At 63.0% G+C, this 15,000-nt stretch overlaps 1 non-coding gene across 1 annotated transcript; it reads left to right on the top strand.

Moving 5' to 3' along the window:
- Positions 1-12,308: 12,308 nt before the first annotated feature.
- LOC142790800 (small subunit ribosomal RNA) lies at positions 12,309-14,123 on the top strand. Its single transcript, XR_012889779.1, has one exon. It is a non-coding gene; the product is annotated as a small subunit ribosomal RNA (ribosomal RNA).
- Positions 14,124-15,000: the final 877 nt, after the last annotated feature.

The following is a 15,000-nucleotide window of genomic DNA, read 5'->3' as shown; positions in this document are numbered from 1 at the left end:
CGCCCCGGCTGACGCGGTTTCGTGCCGCCCCGGCAGACGCAGTTCGGACTTAGCACTTTTCGGCTGTGCCTGGCTGGCGGCCCACTCACTCGATCGCCATGTCTGTTTGCCACAGTTTTCCCGGTGGTGCTGCACCCGGGCTCGCCCCGGCTGACGCAGTTTTCGCGCCGCCCCGGCTGACGCGGTTTCGTGCCGCCCCGGCAGACGCGGTTTTCGCGCCGCCCCGGCTGACGCGGTTTCGTGCCGCCCCGGCAGACGCAGTTCGGACTTAGCACTTTTCGGCTGTGCCTGGCTGGCGGCCCACTCACTCGATCGCCATGTCTGTTTGCCACAGTTTTCCCGGTGGTGCCGCACCCGGGCTCGCCCCGGCAGACGCGTTTTTTTTTTCTTTCGCCCCGGCTGACGCAGTTTTCGCGCCGCCCCGGCTGACGCGGTTTCGGGCCGCCCCGGCAGACGCAGTTCGGACTTGGCACTTTTCGGCTGTGCCTGGCTGGCGGCCCACTCACTCGATCGCCATGTCTGTTTGCCACAGTTTTCCCGGTGGTGCCGCACCCGGGCTCGCCCCGGCAGACGCGTTTTTTTTTTCTTTCGCCCCGGCTGACGCAGTTTTCGCGCCGCCCCGGCAGACGCGGTTTTCGCGCCGCCCCGGCAGACGCGGTTTTTTGCGCCGCCCCGGCTGACGCGGTTTTTTGCCGCCCCGGCTGACGCAGTTCGGACTTGGCACTTTTTGGCTGAGCCTGGCTGGCGGCCCACTCACTCGATCGCCATGTCTGTTTGCCACAGTTTTCCCGGTGGTGCCGCACCCGGGCTCGCCCCGGCTGACGCAGTTTTCGCGCCGCCCCGGCTGACGCGGTTTCGTGCCGCCCCGGCAGACGCGGTTTTTGCGCCGCCCCGGCTGACGCGGTTTTTGCCGCCCCGGCTGACGCGGTTTTTGCCGCCCCGGCTGACGCAGTTCGGACTTAGCACTTTTTGGCTGAGCCTGGCTGGTGGCCCACTCACTCGATCGCCATGTCTGTTAGCCACAGTTTTCCCGGTGGTGCCGCACCCGGGCTCGCCCCGGCTGACGCAGTTTTCGCGCCGCCCCGGCAGACGCGGTTTTCGCGCCGCCCCGGCTGACGCGGTTTTTGCCGCCCCGGCTGACGCAGTTCGGACTTAGCACTTTTTGGGCTGAGCCTGGCTGGCGGCCCACTCACTCGATCGCCATGTCTGTTTGCCACAGTCTTCCCGGTGGTGCCGCACCCGGGCTCGCCCCGGCAGACGCGTTTTTTTTTTCTTTCGCCCCGGCAGACGTGGTTCCCCCCCCCCCCTTTTCGCTCGCCCCGGCTGACGAGGTTTTCGCGCCGCCCCGGCTGACGCAGTTTTCGCGCCGCCCCGGCTGACGCGGTTTCGTGCCGCCCCGGCTGACGCGGTTTTCGCGCCGCCCCGGCTGACGCGGTTTTCGCGCCGCCCCGGCTGACGCGGTTTTTGCGTCGCCCCGGCTGACACGGTTCGGACTTTGCACTTTTCGGCTGTGCCTGGCTGGCGGCCCACTCACTCGATCGCCATGTCTGTTTGCCACAGTTTTCCCGGTGGTGCCGCACCCGGGCTTGCCCCGGCAGACGCGTTTTTTTTTTCTTTCGCCCCGGCTGACGCAGTTTTCGCGCCGCCCGGGCTGACGCGGTTTCGTGCCGCCCCGGCAGACGCGGTTTTTTGCGCCGCCCCGGCTGACGCGGTTTTTGCCGCCCCGGCTGACGCAGTTCGGACTTTGCACTTTTTGGCTGAGCCTGGCTGGCGGCCCACTCACTCGATCGCCATGTCTGTTTGCCACAGTTTTCCCGGTGGTGCCGCACCCGGGCTCGCCCCGGCAGACGCGTTTTTTTTTTTCTTTCGCCCCGGCTGACGCAGTTTTCGCGCCGCCCCGGCTGACGCGGTTTCGTGCCGCCCCGGCAGACGCAGTTCGGACTTGGCACTTTTCGGCTGTGCCTGGCTGGCGGCCCACTCACTCGATCGCCATGTCTGTTTGCCACAGTTTTCCCGGTGGTGCCGCACCCGGGCTCGCCCCGGCAGACGCGTTTTTTTTTTTCTTTCGCCCCGGCTGACGCAGTTTTCGCGCCGCCCCGGCAGACGCGGTTTTCGCGCCGCCCCGGCAGACGCGGTTTTTTGCGCCGCCCCGGCTGACGCGGTTTTTTGCCGCCCCGGCTGACGCAGTTCGGACTTGGCACTTTTTGGCTGAGCCTGGCTGGCGGCCCACTCACTCGATCGCCATGTCTGTTTGCCACAGTTTTCCCGGTGGTGCCGCACCCGGGCTCGCCCCGGCTGACGCAGTTTTCGCGCCGCCCCGGCTGACGCGGTTTCGTGCCGCCCCGGCAGACGCGGTTTTTGCGCCGCCCCGGCTGACGCGGTTTTTGCCGCCCCGGCTGACGCGGTTTTTGCCGCCCCGGCTGACGCAGTTCGGACTTAGCACTTTTTGGCTGAGCCTGGCTGGTGGCCCACTCACTCGATCGCCATGTCTGTTAGCCACAGTTTTCCCGGTGGTGCCGCACCCGGGCTCGCCCCGGCTGACGCAGTTTTCGCGCCGCCCCGGCAGACGCGGTTTTCGCGCCGCCCCGGCTGACGCGGTTTTTGCCGCCCCGGCTGACGCAGTTCGGACTTAGCACTTTTTGGGCTGAGCCTGGCTGGCGGCCCACTCACTCGATCGCCATGTCTGTTTGCCACAGTCTTCCCGGTGGTGCCGCACCCGGGCTCGCCCCGGCAGACGCGTTTTTTTTTTCTTTCGCCCCGGCAGACGTGGTTCCCCCCCCCCCCTTTTCGCTCGCCCCGGCTGACGAGGTTTTCGCGCCGCCCCGGCTGACGCAGTTTTCGCGCCGCCCCGGCTGACGCGGTTTCGCGCCGCCCCGGCAGACGCGGTTTTTTGCGCCGCCCCGGCTGACGCGGTTTTTTGCCGCCCCGGCTGACGCAGTTCGGACTTGGCACTTTTTGGCTGAGCCTGGCTGGCGGCCCACTCACTCGATCGCCATGTCTGTTTGCCACAGTTTTCCCGGTGGTGCCGCACCCGGGCTCGCCCCGGCTGACGCAGTTTTCGCGCCGCCCCGGCTGACGCGGTTTCGTGCCGCCCCGGCAGACGCGGTTTTTGCGCCGCCCCGGCTGACGCGGTTTTTGCCGCCCCGGCTGACGCGGTTTTTGCCGCCCCGGCTGACGCAGTTCGGACTTAGCACTTTTTGGCTGAGCCTGGCTGGTGGCCCACTCACTCGATCGCCATGTCTGTTAGCCACAGTTTTCCCGGTGGTGCCGCACCCGGGCTCGCCCCGGCTGACGCAGTTTTCGCGCCGCCCCGGCAGACGCGGTTTTCGCGCCGCCCCGGCTGACGCGGTTTTTGCCGCCCCGGCTGACGCAGTTCGGACTTAGCACTTTTTGGGCTGAGCCTGGCTGGCGGCCCACTCACTCGATCGCCATGTCTGTTTGCCACAGTCTTCCCGGTGGTGCCGCACCCGGGCTCGCCCCGGCAGACGCGTTTTTTTTTTCTTTCGCCCCGGCAGACGTGGTTCCCCCCCCCCCCCCCCTTTTCGCTCGCCCCGGCTGACGAGGTTTTCGCGCCGCCCCGGCTGACGCAGTTTTCGCGCCGCCCCGGCTGACGCGGTTTCGTGCCGCCCCGGCTGACGCGGTTTTCGCGCCGCCCCGGCTGACGCGGTTTTTGCGTCGCCCCGGCTGACACGGTTCGGACTTTGCACTTTTCGGCTGTGCCTGGCTGGCGGCCCACTCACTCGATCGCCATGTCTGTTTGCCACAGTTTTCCCGGTGGTGCCGCACCCGGGCTTGCCCCGGCAGACGCGTTTTTTTTTTTTCTTTCGCCCCGGCTGACGCAGTTTTCGCGCCGCCCCGGCTGACGCGGTTTCGTGCCGCCCCGGCAGACGCGGTTTTTTGCGCCGCCCCGGCTGACGCGGTTTTTGCCGCCCCGGCTGACGCAGTTCGGACTTTGCACTTTTTGGCTGAGCCTGGCTGGCGGCCCACTCACTCGATCGCCATGTCTGTTTGCCACAGTTTTCCCGGTGGTGCCGCACCCGGGCTCGCCCCGGCAGACGCGTTTTTTTTTTTCTTTCGCCCCGGCTGACGCAGTTTTCGCGCCGCCCCGGCTGACGCGGTTTCGTGCCGCCCCGGCAGACGCAGTTCGGACTTGGCACTTTTCGGCTGTGCCTGGCTGGCGGCCCACTCACTCGATCGCCATGTCTGTTTGCCACAGTTTTCCCGGTGGTGCCGCACCCGGGCTCGCCCCGGCAGACGCGTTTTTTTTTTCTTTTGCCCCGGCTGACGCAGTTTTCGCGCCGCCCCGGCAGACGCGGTTTTCGCGCCGCCCCGGCAGACGCGGTTTTTTGCGCCGCCCCGGCTGACGCGGTTTTTTGCCGCCCCGGCTGACGCAGTTCGGACTTGGCACTTTTTGGCTGAGCCTGGCTGGCGGCCCACTCACTCGATCGCCATGTCTGTTTGCCACAGTTTTCCCGGTGGTGCCGCACCCGGGCTCGCCCCGGCTGACGCAGTTTTCGCGCCGCCCCGGCTGACGCGGTTTCGTGCCGCCCCGGCAGACGCGGTTTTTGCGCCGCCCCGGCTGACGCGGTTTTTGCCGCCCCGGCTGACGCGGTTTTTGCCGCCCCGGCTGACGCAGTTCGGACTTAGCACTTTTTGGCTGAGCCTGGCTGGTGGCCCACTCACTCGATCGCCATGTCTGTTAGCCACAGTTTTCCCGGTGGTGCCGCACCCGGGCTCGCCCCGGCTGACGCAGTTTTCGCGCCGCCCCGGCAGACGCGGTTTTCGCGCCGCCCCGGCTGACGCGGTTTTTGCCGCCCCGGCTGACGCAGTTCGGACTTAGCACTTTTTGGGCTGAGCCTGGCTGGCGGCCCACTCACTCGATCGCCATGTCTGTTTGCCACAGTCTTCCCGGTGGTGCCGCACCCGGGCTCGCCCCGGCAGACGCGTTTTTTTTTTCTTTCGCCCCGGCAGACGTGGTTCCCCCCCCCCCTTTTCGCTCGCCCCGGCTGACGAGGTTTTCGCGCCGCCCCGGCTGACGCAGTTTTCGCGCCGCCCCGGCTGACGCGGTTTCGCGCCGCCCCGGCAGACGCGGTTTTTTGCGCCGCCCCGGCTGACGCGGTTTTTTGCCGCCCCGGCTGACGCAGTTCGGACTTGGCACTTTTTGGCTGAGCCTGGCTGGCGGCCCACTCACTCGATCGCCATGTCTGTTTGCCACAGTTTTCCCGGTGGTGCCGCACCCGGGCTCGCCCCGGCTGACGCAGTTTTCGCGCCGCCCCGGCTGACGCGGTTTCGTGCCGCCCCGGCAGACGCGGTTTTTGCGCCGCCCCGGCTGACGCGGTTTTTGCCGCCCCGGCTGACGCGGTTTTTGCCGCCCCGGCTGACGCAGTTCGGACTTAGCACTTTTTGGCTGAGCCTGGCTGGTGGCCCACTCACTCGATCGCCATGTCTGTTAGCCACAGTTTTCCCGGTGGTGCCGCACCCGGGCTCGCCCCGGCTGACGCAGTTTTCGCGCCGCCCCGGCAGACGCGGTTTTCGCGCCGCCCCGGCTGACGCGGTTTTTGCCGCCCCGGCTGACGCAGTTCGGACTTAGCACTTTTTGGGCTGAGCCTGGCTGGCGGCCCACTCACTCGATCGCCATGTCTGTTTGCCACAGTCTTCCCGGTGGTGCCGCACCCGGGCTCGCCCCGGCAGACGCGTTTTTTTTTTCTTTCGCCCCGGCAGACGTGGTTCCCCCCCCCCCTTTTCGCTCGCCCCGGCTGACGAGGTTTTCGCGCCGCCCCGGCTGACGCAGTTTTCGCGCCGCCCCGGCTGACGCGGTTTCGTGCCGCCCCGGCTGACGCGGTTTTCGCGCCGCCCCGGCTGACGCGGTTTTTGCGTCGCCCCGGCTGACACGGTTCGGACTTTGCACTTTTCGGCTGTGCCTGGCTGGCGGCCCACTCACTCGATCGCCATGTCTGTTTGCCACAGTTTTCCCGGTGGTGCCGCACCCGGGCTTGCCCCGGCAGACGCGTTTTTTTTTTTTCTTTCGCCCCGGCTGACGCAGTTTTCGCGCCGCCCCGGCTGACGCGGTTTCGTGCCGCCCCGGCAGACGCGGTTTTTTGCGCCGCCCCGGCTGACGCGGTTTTTGCCGCCCCGGCTGACGCAGTTCGGACTTTGCACTTTTTGGCTGAGCCTGGCTGGCGGCCCACTCACTCGATCGCCATGTCTGTTTGCCACAGTTTTCCCGGTGGTGCCGCACCCGGGCTCGCCCCGGCAGACGCGTTTTTTTTTTCTTTCGCCCCGGCTGACGCAGTTTTCGCGCCGCCCCGGCTGACGCTGTTTCGTGCCGCCCCGGCAGACGCAGTTCGGACTTGGCACTTTTCGGCTGTGCCTGGCTGGCGGCCCACTCACTCGATCGCCATGTCTGTTTGCCACAGTTTTCCCGGTGGTGCCGCACCCGGGCTCGCCCCGGCAGACGCGTTTTTTTTTTCTTTCGCCCCGGCTGACGCAGTTTTCGCGCCGCCCCGGCAGACGCGGTTTTCGCGCCGCCCCGGCAGACGCGGTTTTTTGCGCCGCCCCGGCTGACGCGGTTTTTTGCCGCCCCGGCTGACGCAGTTCGGACTTGGCACTTTTTGGCTGAGCCTGGCTGGCGGCCCACTCACTCGATCGCCATGTCTGTTTGCCACAGTTTTCCCGGTGGTGCCGCACCCGGGCTCGCCCCGGCTGACGCAGTTTTCGCGCCGCCCCGGCTGACGCGGTTTCGTGCCGCCCCGGCAGACGCGGTTTTTGCGCCGCCCCGGCTGACGCGGTTTTTGCCGCCCCGGCTGACGCGGTTTTTGCCGCCCCGGCTGACGCAGTTCGGACTTAGCACTTTTCGGCTGAGCCTGGCTGGTGGCCCACTCACTCGATCGCCATGTCTGTTAGCCACAGTTTTCCCGGTGGTGCCGCACCCGGGCTCGCCCCGGCTGACGCAGTTTTCGCGCCGCCCCGGCAGACGCGGTTTTCGCGCCGCCCCGGCTGACGCGGTTTTTGCCGCCCCGGCTGACACGGTTCGGACTTTGCACTTTTCGGCTGTGCCTGGCTGGCGGCCCACTCACTCGATCGCCATGTCTGTTTGCCACAGTTTTCCCGGTGGTGCCGCACCCGGGCTTGCCCCGGCAGACGCGTTTTTTTTTTTTCTTTCGCCCCGGCTGACGCAGTTTTCGCGCCGCCCCGGCTGACGCGGTTTCGTGCCGCCCCGGCAGACGCGGTTTTTTGCGCCGCCCCGGCTGACGCGGTTTTTGCCGCCCCGGCTGACGCAGTTCGGACTTTGCACTTTTTGGCTGAGCCTGGCTGGCGGCCCACTCACTCGATCGCCATGTCTGTTTGCCACAGTTTTCCCGGTGGTGCCGCACCCGGGCTCGCCCCGGCAGACGCGTTTTTTTTTCCTTCGCCCCGGCAGACGTGGTTCCCCCCCCCCCCCCTCCGTCTTTCTTTTTGTTTTTTTTTTCGCCGCGGCTGAAGTGGATTTTTCGGTGCCTCGACGCCCCGGTAGTCGCGGTTTTTCCGTTTCCGCACGGCCCCGGCTGACGCTGCTCGGTCACAGTCGCCTTTTGTGGTGATTGCAGACTTCTTGAGCGCGGGTGTTTTTTTTTTTGTTGTTGTTGTTGTTTTATTACGCATTCGCTCCAGCAGACGCTGTTTAGACTTTTTGTTTCCTCTTTTATCCTGCGACGAGGTGACGAGGTTTATTCGGTGCCCCGCCGCCCCGGCTGAAGTGATTTTTCCTGTCCCGTGCCGCCCCGGCTGACGCGGTTGGGACTTCGCGTTTGTTCGGCCGCCACGGGTTTTGGCGCACTCGCTCGGTTGCTTGTTGTTGCCACTTGTTGCGAACCCAGGTTTCTTGAGCGAGCGCGGGCGTTTTTTCTTCCTTTCTTTCTTTGTTCTATGTGTTAGCGAATCGGCCTTTAATATCACACGAGGACTCACAACCAACAATTTTCAGTTTGAAGTGTAAATAATCTGCAGGTGTTGACGTAACTGACTTGCCCCGTACCCTTGAGTACATCCATGAAGTTCTCGTAGTACTACTAAATCGCATTATTCCAAGTGGAGAAATTCCCATAAATTTGCAAACCTCTACACGAAAATCGGTGCGCGTGATAAAGTTGAAAATTATCGTCCGATATCAAATGTGCCTTCTATAACACAAATTCTAGGAAAAAAAAAAACACTTGTTCGCCGTTTTCTGCGCCGTGACTGGCAGCACTCCGGCGAAGCGAAACGGGGTCGATTCGAGCACGATATCGGCGTCTTTCGACGTGCTCGCCGGCGACCGTCGCACGAGTACGTCGCACGAGCGCGTCTGCCGGGGCGCCGTTTGCGAAGCCGACGCAAAAGTGGGAACCGCCGCTCGGATGATCGCCGCTTTCGGCAGAGTGAGTGTTGGCACTCCGGGGAAGCGAAACAGCGTGAATGCGCCCACGAAATCGGCGTATTTTGAAGTGACCGCCGGCGACCGTCGCACGAGTACGGTAAACCGCGTCAGCCGGGGCGTAGTTCGGGACGCCGACGAAAAAGTGGGAAGCGCAACTCGGATCTTCGCCGTTTTTGCAGGAGTGAGTGGCGGCCCTCCTGCGAGACCAAGAAGCATCGATTCGTGCACGAATTCGGCGCCTTTCGACGTGATCGCCGGCGACCGTCGCTCGAGTAGGGCAAACCGCGTCTGCCGGGGCGGGCTTCGGGACGCCGATGCGAAAGTGGGAAACGCTGCTCGGATGTTCGCCGTTTTTGGCCGAGTGAGTGCTGGCACTCGGGCGAAGCCAAACGGGGCCGATTACGGCACGATATCGGCGTCTTTCGACGTGCCCGCCGGCGACCGTCGCACGAGTACGGTAAACCGCGTCAGCCCGGGCGGAGTTCGGGACGCCGATGCGAAAGTGGAGAACGCCGCTCGGATCTTCGCCGTTTTTGGAGGAGTGAGTGGCGGCACTCCGGAGAAGCCAAGGAGCGCCAATTAGCGCACGATATCGGCGTCTTTCGACGCGCTCGCCGGCGACCGTCGCACGAGTAGGGCAAACCGCGTCTGCCGGGGCGGGGTTTACGACGCCGACGCAAAAGTGGGAACCGCCGCTCGGATGTTGGCCGTTTTTGGCAGAGTGAGTGCTGGCACTCCGGCGACGCGAAAGAGCGCGAATGCGCCCACGAAAGTGGCGTATTTGGACGTGCTTGACGGCGACCGCTGCAGGAGTACGAAAAACCACGTCAGCCGGGGCGAGCGACCCACGGCGGTCTGGGTGCTTATCGCTGCTATTATAGGGGCACCCCGGCAGACGCAGAAAAAAAAAAAAATTTTTTTTCGACCTTCTTTTTTGCTGGTCGAGCTCGGGTAACCCAGGTCGCAATGGGAGCCGCGCACGAAAGCGGCGTCGCGAGACGCGTTCGCGGTCGCTAGTCGCACGAGCTCGGCAACCGCGTCAGCCGGCGCGGAGTTCGGGATGCCGACGGCTAAGTGGGTACCGCTGCTCGGATGTTCGCCGTTTTTGGCCGAGTGAGTGCTGGCACTCCGGTGAAGCCAAGGAGCGCCAATTCGTGCACGATATCGGCGTCTTTCGACGTGCCCGCCGGCCACCGCCGCACGAGTACGGCAAACCGCGTCTGCCGGGGCGGGGTTTGCGACGCGTACGCAATAGTGGGAACCGTCGCTCGGATGTTCGTCGTCTTTGGCCGAGCGAGTGCTGGCACTCCGGCGAAGCGAAACGGGGCCGATTCGGGCACGATATCGGCGTATTTCGACGTGCTCGCCGGCGACCGTCGCACGAGTACGGCAAAGCGCGTCTGCCGGGGCGAGGTTTGCGACGCCGACGAAAAAGTGGGAAGCGCCGCTCGGATCTTCGCCGTTTTTGCAGGAGTGAGTGGCGGCCCTCCTGCGAGACCAAGAAGCATCGACTCGCGCACGATATCGGTGTCTTTCGACGTGCCCGCCGGCCACCGCCGCACGAGTACGGCAAACCGCGTATGCCGGGGCGGGGTTGGCGACGCCGACGCAAAAGTGGGAACCGCCACTAGGATGTTCGCCGTTTTTGGCAGAGTGAGTGCTGGCACTCCGGCGAAGCGAAAGAGCGCGAATGCGCCCACGAAAGTGGCGTGTTTGGACGTGCTTGACGACGACCACCGCAGGAAAACGAAAAACCACGTCAGCCGGGGCGAGCGACCCATGGCGGTCTGGGTGCTTATCGCTGCTATTATAGGGGCACCCCGGCAGACGCAAAAAAAAAAAATTTTTTTTTCGACATTCTTTTTTGCTCGTCGACCTCGGGTGACCCAGGTCGCAGTGGGAGCCGCGCACGAAAGCGGCGTCGCGAGACGGCTTCGCGGTCGCTAGTCGCACGAGCTCGGCAACCGCGTCTGCCGGGGCGGAGTTCGGGACGCCGACGGCTAAGTGGGAACCGCCGCTCGGATGTTCGCCGTTTGTGGCCGAGTGAGTGCTGGCACTCCGGCGAAGCCAAACGGGGCCGATTCCGGCACGATATCGGCGTCTTTCTACGTGCTCGCCGGCGACCGTCGCACGAGTACGGCAAAGTGCGTCTGCCGGGGCGGGGTTTGCGACGCGTACGCAATAGTGAGAACCGTCGCTCGGATGTTCGTCGTCTTTCGCCGAGCCAGTGCTGGCACTCCGGCGAAGCCGAACGGAGCCGATTCGGGCACGATATCGGCGTCTTTCCACGTGCTCGCCGGCGACCGTCGCACGAGTACGGTAAACCGCGTCAGCCGGGGCGGAGTTCGGGACGCCGATGCGAAAGTGGGAAGCGCCGCTCGGATCTTCGCCGTTTTTGGAGGAGTCAGTGGCGGCACTCCGGTGAAGCCAAGGTGCGCCAATTCGCGCACGATATCGGCGTCTTTCGACGTGCCCGCCGGCCACCGTCGCACGAGTACGGCAAACCTCGTCTGCCGGGGCGGGGTTTGCGACGCCGACGCAAAAGTGGGAACCGCCGCTCGGATGTTCGCCGTTTTTGGCAGAGTGAGTGCTGGCACTCCGGCGAAGCGAAAGAGCGTGAATGCGCCCACGAAAGTAGCGTATTTGGACGTGCTTGACGGCGACCGCCGCAGGAGTACGAAAAACCACGTCAGCCGGGGCGAGCGACCCACGGCGGTCTGGGTGCTTATCGCTGCTATTATAGGGGCACCCCGGCAGACGCAGAAAGAAAAAAAAAAATGGGGACATGGCGTGCGTCACCATGCGGCTTCGCAGCGTTGCCGAAGTCGCCGAGCCCTTCGACTGAGCCGAACGGCGGACAGGGAACGTTGGTCGGCCGTTCTAACCTGTCGGTGCCACGCCGAGACGTCGTTAAGGAAAACCGCGTCGTGGGCCTCTACGACGCCGTCGATTCGTTGTACGTTTGGTGTCCAGCGTGTCGGCGGCGAGTAGCGGACACGTCGTTCACGACTTCGGTCTTTCGCAGTCGACGCGAACTTGCGGAGAGTCGTGGTGCCTCACGTTTTCGGCAGAAACCGCGGCGGAATTTTCCCGTGCGTGCGCGCACGACCTCGGTGCTGTGCCGTCAGCGTAGTGTTGCACAAACTCGTGGCCTACCCAAGGTGCGGTACGTTTGCGGCCGTATCCTCGGTGGCAATTTCGTGAGTAGGGTCGCAAATTCTACGACCTCGGCGGGTTTGAGAGCGACGTAGACTTGTGGCACGCTCAACGTGCCACACGTTTCGGGGCACACCCGCGGTGAAATTTTCTCGAGTACGCTCGTATTAGTGCCCAAGGAGGTCTGGGTACTTATCGCTGCTATTATGTGGGGGTTCTCGTGAGCGGCGTACGCGAAAGCGACCGGGTGTCTGATATGCGGCGGGCTTCGGCCTCGTCAAGCGTGTCCTCGGGTCTGCTCCAGGGGAATCCACGGCAGTCGTCTGCAGCCTCATCCGCTTGATGCGTTAGGGGCTGGTTGTCGGACGGTGCCGTTTTACCACGATATCGAGGTGTGTTCCGTGTCGTCCTCGGGCGATTCAGATGCGAAAGCGCCGAAGACGCGGGCGTGACCCGTCGTCTGGCGGCTTTGCGGTCTCGGCTCCGTTGCTAGTTCCGGCCGGTCCACCGACAGTGCAGCGGGCTTGGGCAACCCGCACGGCGCGACCGAGTCGATGCAACGAAAAAGAGCGAGCATGAACGTGCTTCTTGCCGCACGGCTCCCACTCGTCTTTCGGGAAGGTTGTGCCGTAGCGAGCTCGAACGCCGTCATCTCGGAGTGCAAAATAAGCGTGTTGGGGCGCCTGAAGGTGGCCTCCGCCGCACACAGACTGCGTCCGGCCCGCCGAAGGCGAGGACGGACGCGCAGTCGAACGATTACCTGGTTGATCCTGCCAGTAATCATATGCTTGTCTCAAAGATTAAGCCATGCATGTCTAAGTACATGCCGAAATAAGGCGAAACCGCGAATGGCTCATTAAATCAGTTATGGTTCCTTAGATCGTTTCTTCCTACTTGGATAACTGTGGCAATTCTAGAGCTAATACATGCAGTGAGCCTGGAGCCCTTTGGGTAACGGGTGCTTTTATTAGACCAAGATCGATCGGGTTTCGGCCCGTATTGTGTGGTGACTCTGGATAACTTTGTGCTGATCGCATGGCCACGAGCCGGCGACGTTTCTTTCAAGTGTCTGCCTTATCAACTTTCGATGGTAGGTTACTTGCTTACCATGGTTGTTACGGGTAACGGAGAATCAGGGTTCGATTCCGGAGAGGGAGCCTGAGAAACGGCTACCACATCCAAGGAAGGCAGCAGGCGCGCAAATTACCCACTCCCGGCACGGGGAGGTAGTGACGAAAAATAACAATACGGGACTCTTTTGAGGCCCCGTAATTGAAATGAGTACACTCTAAATCCTTTAACGAGGATCAATTGGAGGGCAAGTCTGGTGCCAGCAGCCGCGGTAATTCCAGCTCCAATAGCGTATACTAAAGCTGCTGCGGTTAAAAAGCTCGTAGTTGGATCTCAGTTCCAGACGAGTAGTGCATCTACCCGATGCGACGGCTCGGACTGAACATCATGCCGGTTCTTTCTTGGTGCACTTCATTGTGTGCCTCGAGATGGCCGGTGCTTTTACTTTGAAAAAATTAGAGTGCTCAACGCAGGCGAGTCGCCTGAATAAACTTGCATGGAATAATAGAACAAGACCTCGTTTCTGTTCTGTTGGTTTTTGGAATACGAGGTAATGATTAAGAGGGACGGACGGGGGCATTCGTATTGCGGCGCTAGAGGTGAAATTCTTGGACCGTCGCAAGACGAACTACTGCGAAAGCATTTGCCAAGAATGTTTTCATTGATCAAGAACGAAAGTCAGAGGTTCGAAGGCGATCAGATACCGCCCTAGTTCTGACCATAAACGATGCCAACCAGCGATCCGCCTGAGTTACTCAAATGACTCGGCGGGCAGCTTCCGGGAAACCAAAGTATTTGGGTTCCGGGGGAAGTATGGTTGCAAAGCTGAAACTTAAAGGAATTGACGGAAGGGCACCACCAGGAGTGGAGCCTGCGGCTTAATTTGACTCAACACGGGAAAACTTACCCGGCCCGGACACTGGGAGGATTGACAGATTGAGAGCTCTTTCTTGATTCGGTGGATGGTGGTGCATGGCCGTTCTTAGTTGGTGGAGCGATTTGTCTGGTTAATTCCGATAACGAACGAGACTCTAGCCTATTAAATAGGTGCGGGGTTCCCAGCACCTTACAACCTTCTTAGAGGGACAAGCGGCTCCTAGCCGCACGAAACAGAGCAATAACAGGTCTGTGATGCCCTTAGATGTCCGGGGCCGCACGCGCGCTACACTGAAGGAAGCAGCGTGTCTTTATCCCTGTCTGAAAAGACTGGGTAACCCGTGGAACTTCTTTCGTGATTGGGATAGGGGCTTGCAATTGTTCCCCTTGAACGAGGAATTCCCAGTAAGCGCGAGTCATAAGCTCGCGTTGATTACGTCCCTGCCCTTTGTACACACCGCCCGTCGCTACTACCGATTGAATGATTTAGTGAGGTCTTCGGACCGATGTCCGGCGCGGCCTTTCGGTTGCGCCGGTCTGTTGGAAAGATGACCAAACTTGATCATTTAGAGGAAGTAAAAGTCGTAACAAGGTTTCCGTAGGTGAACCTGCGGAAGGATCATTAACGGATTGTGAAGGGTGAGCGCCTCGGCTGCGTCTGCGCCCGACACTTTCTGCCGCTGACCCCGTTTGGACGCGGGGTCGGCTTTTCCCCACGGGGCTGCCTGAATGTGGAGCGGCACCCCGTGACAAATTGTTGCGCCCAGCGGACGCCAACACCGCGACCTTGGACGGTCGGCCAGGTGGCGGACGCGGGTACAAACGGCGCAACGCACTCATAGGTCGGCTTTCGACCCGCCACTGCACCGTGGCTCGAAGCGCTCGAAATGCGCGACCCGACCGCTGCGGGACCGCCTAGTACTGTAAACAGGAGCGGCGGAGCGCGAACGGCGAGTCGTGGTTACGTCGGTAGAAGGCGAGGCTGCGCGTTCCCGAAACGCCAGCCGAGTGCCCTCCCGACCGTTCGAGCGTGCAAGAACGAGACCCGACAATCGCGCGGCGACTGCCAAGTACGAGAGGAACGGCACAAGCGTCGGCGGTCGGTCAAGGAACTGGCGATGTGACGGGTCCGCTGTGCACCAGTGCATACCGTCCCGCCGTCCGCGGCAAGCGCCTCCGCGTCCTCGGGTGACGGAGGCTGCCGGTCGGTTCTTGCAGGCGAGGGATCTCGCTGGCACCGGTTCGCGTTGACGCGCGGCCGGTCATGGCACGGCGATGCGACGGCCGAGGTGCGCAGTACTCGATGGAGGAACCGCACGCTCCGATGACCGTCCCGCCCTCCGCGGCGTATGCGTACCGACCGTAATGGTTGCAGCAGCGCCGGCCGGCTTTTGAATTCGCCACACGAAACACGGTGCGAGATCGCGGTTAGGGGAGCGTCGACGTTGCCAGGCGTTTTGCTTGCTGCCGAGGGAAAGGCGGCACGGCCACGTCGCGCTCGT

This window comes from Rhipicephalus microplus, unplaced genomic scaffold (assembly GCF_043290135.1).
Source record: "Rhipicephalus microplus isolate Deutch F79 unplaced genomic scaffold, USDA_Rmic scaffold_124, whole genome shotgun sequence".
NCBI lineage: Eukaryota > Metazoa > Arthropoda > Arachnida > Ixodida > Ixodidae > Rhipicephalus > Rhipicephalus microplus.
This window is presented reverse-complemented; position numbering and strand designations above follow the sequence as displayed.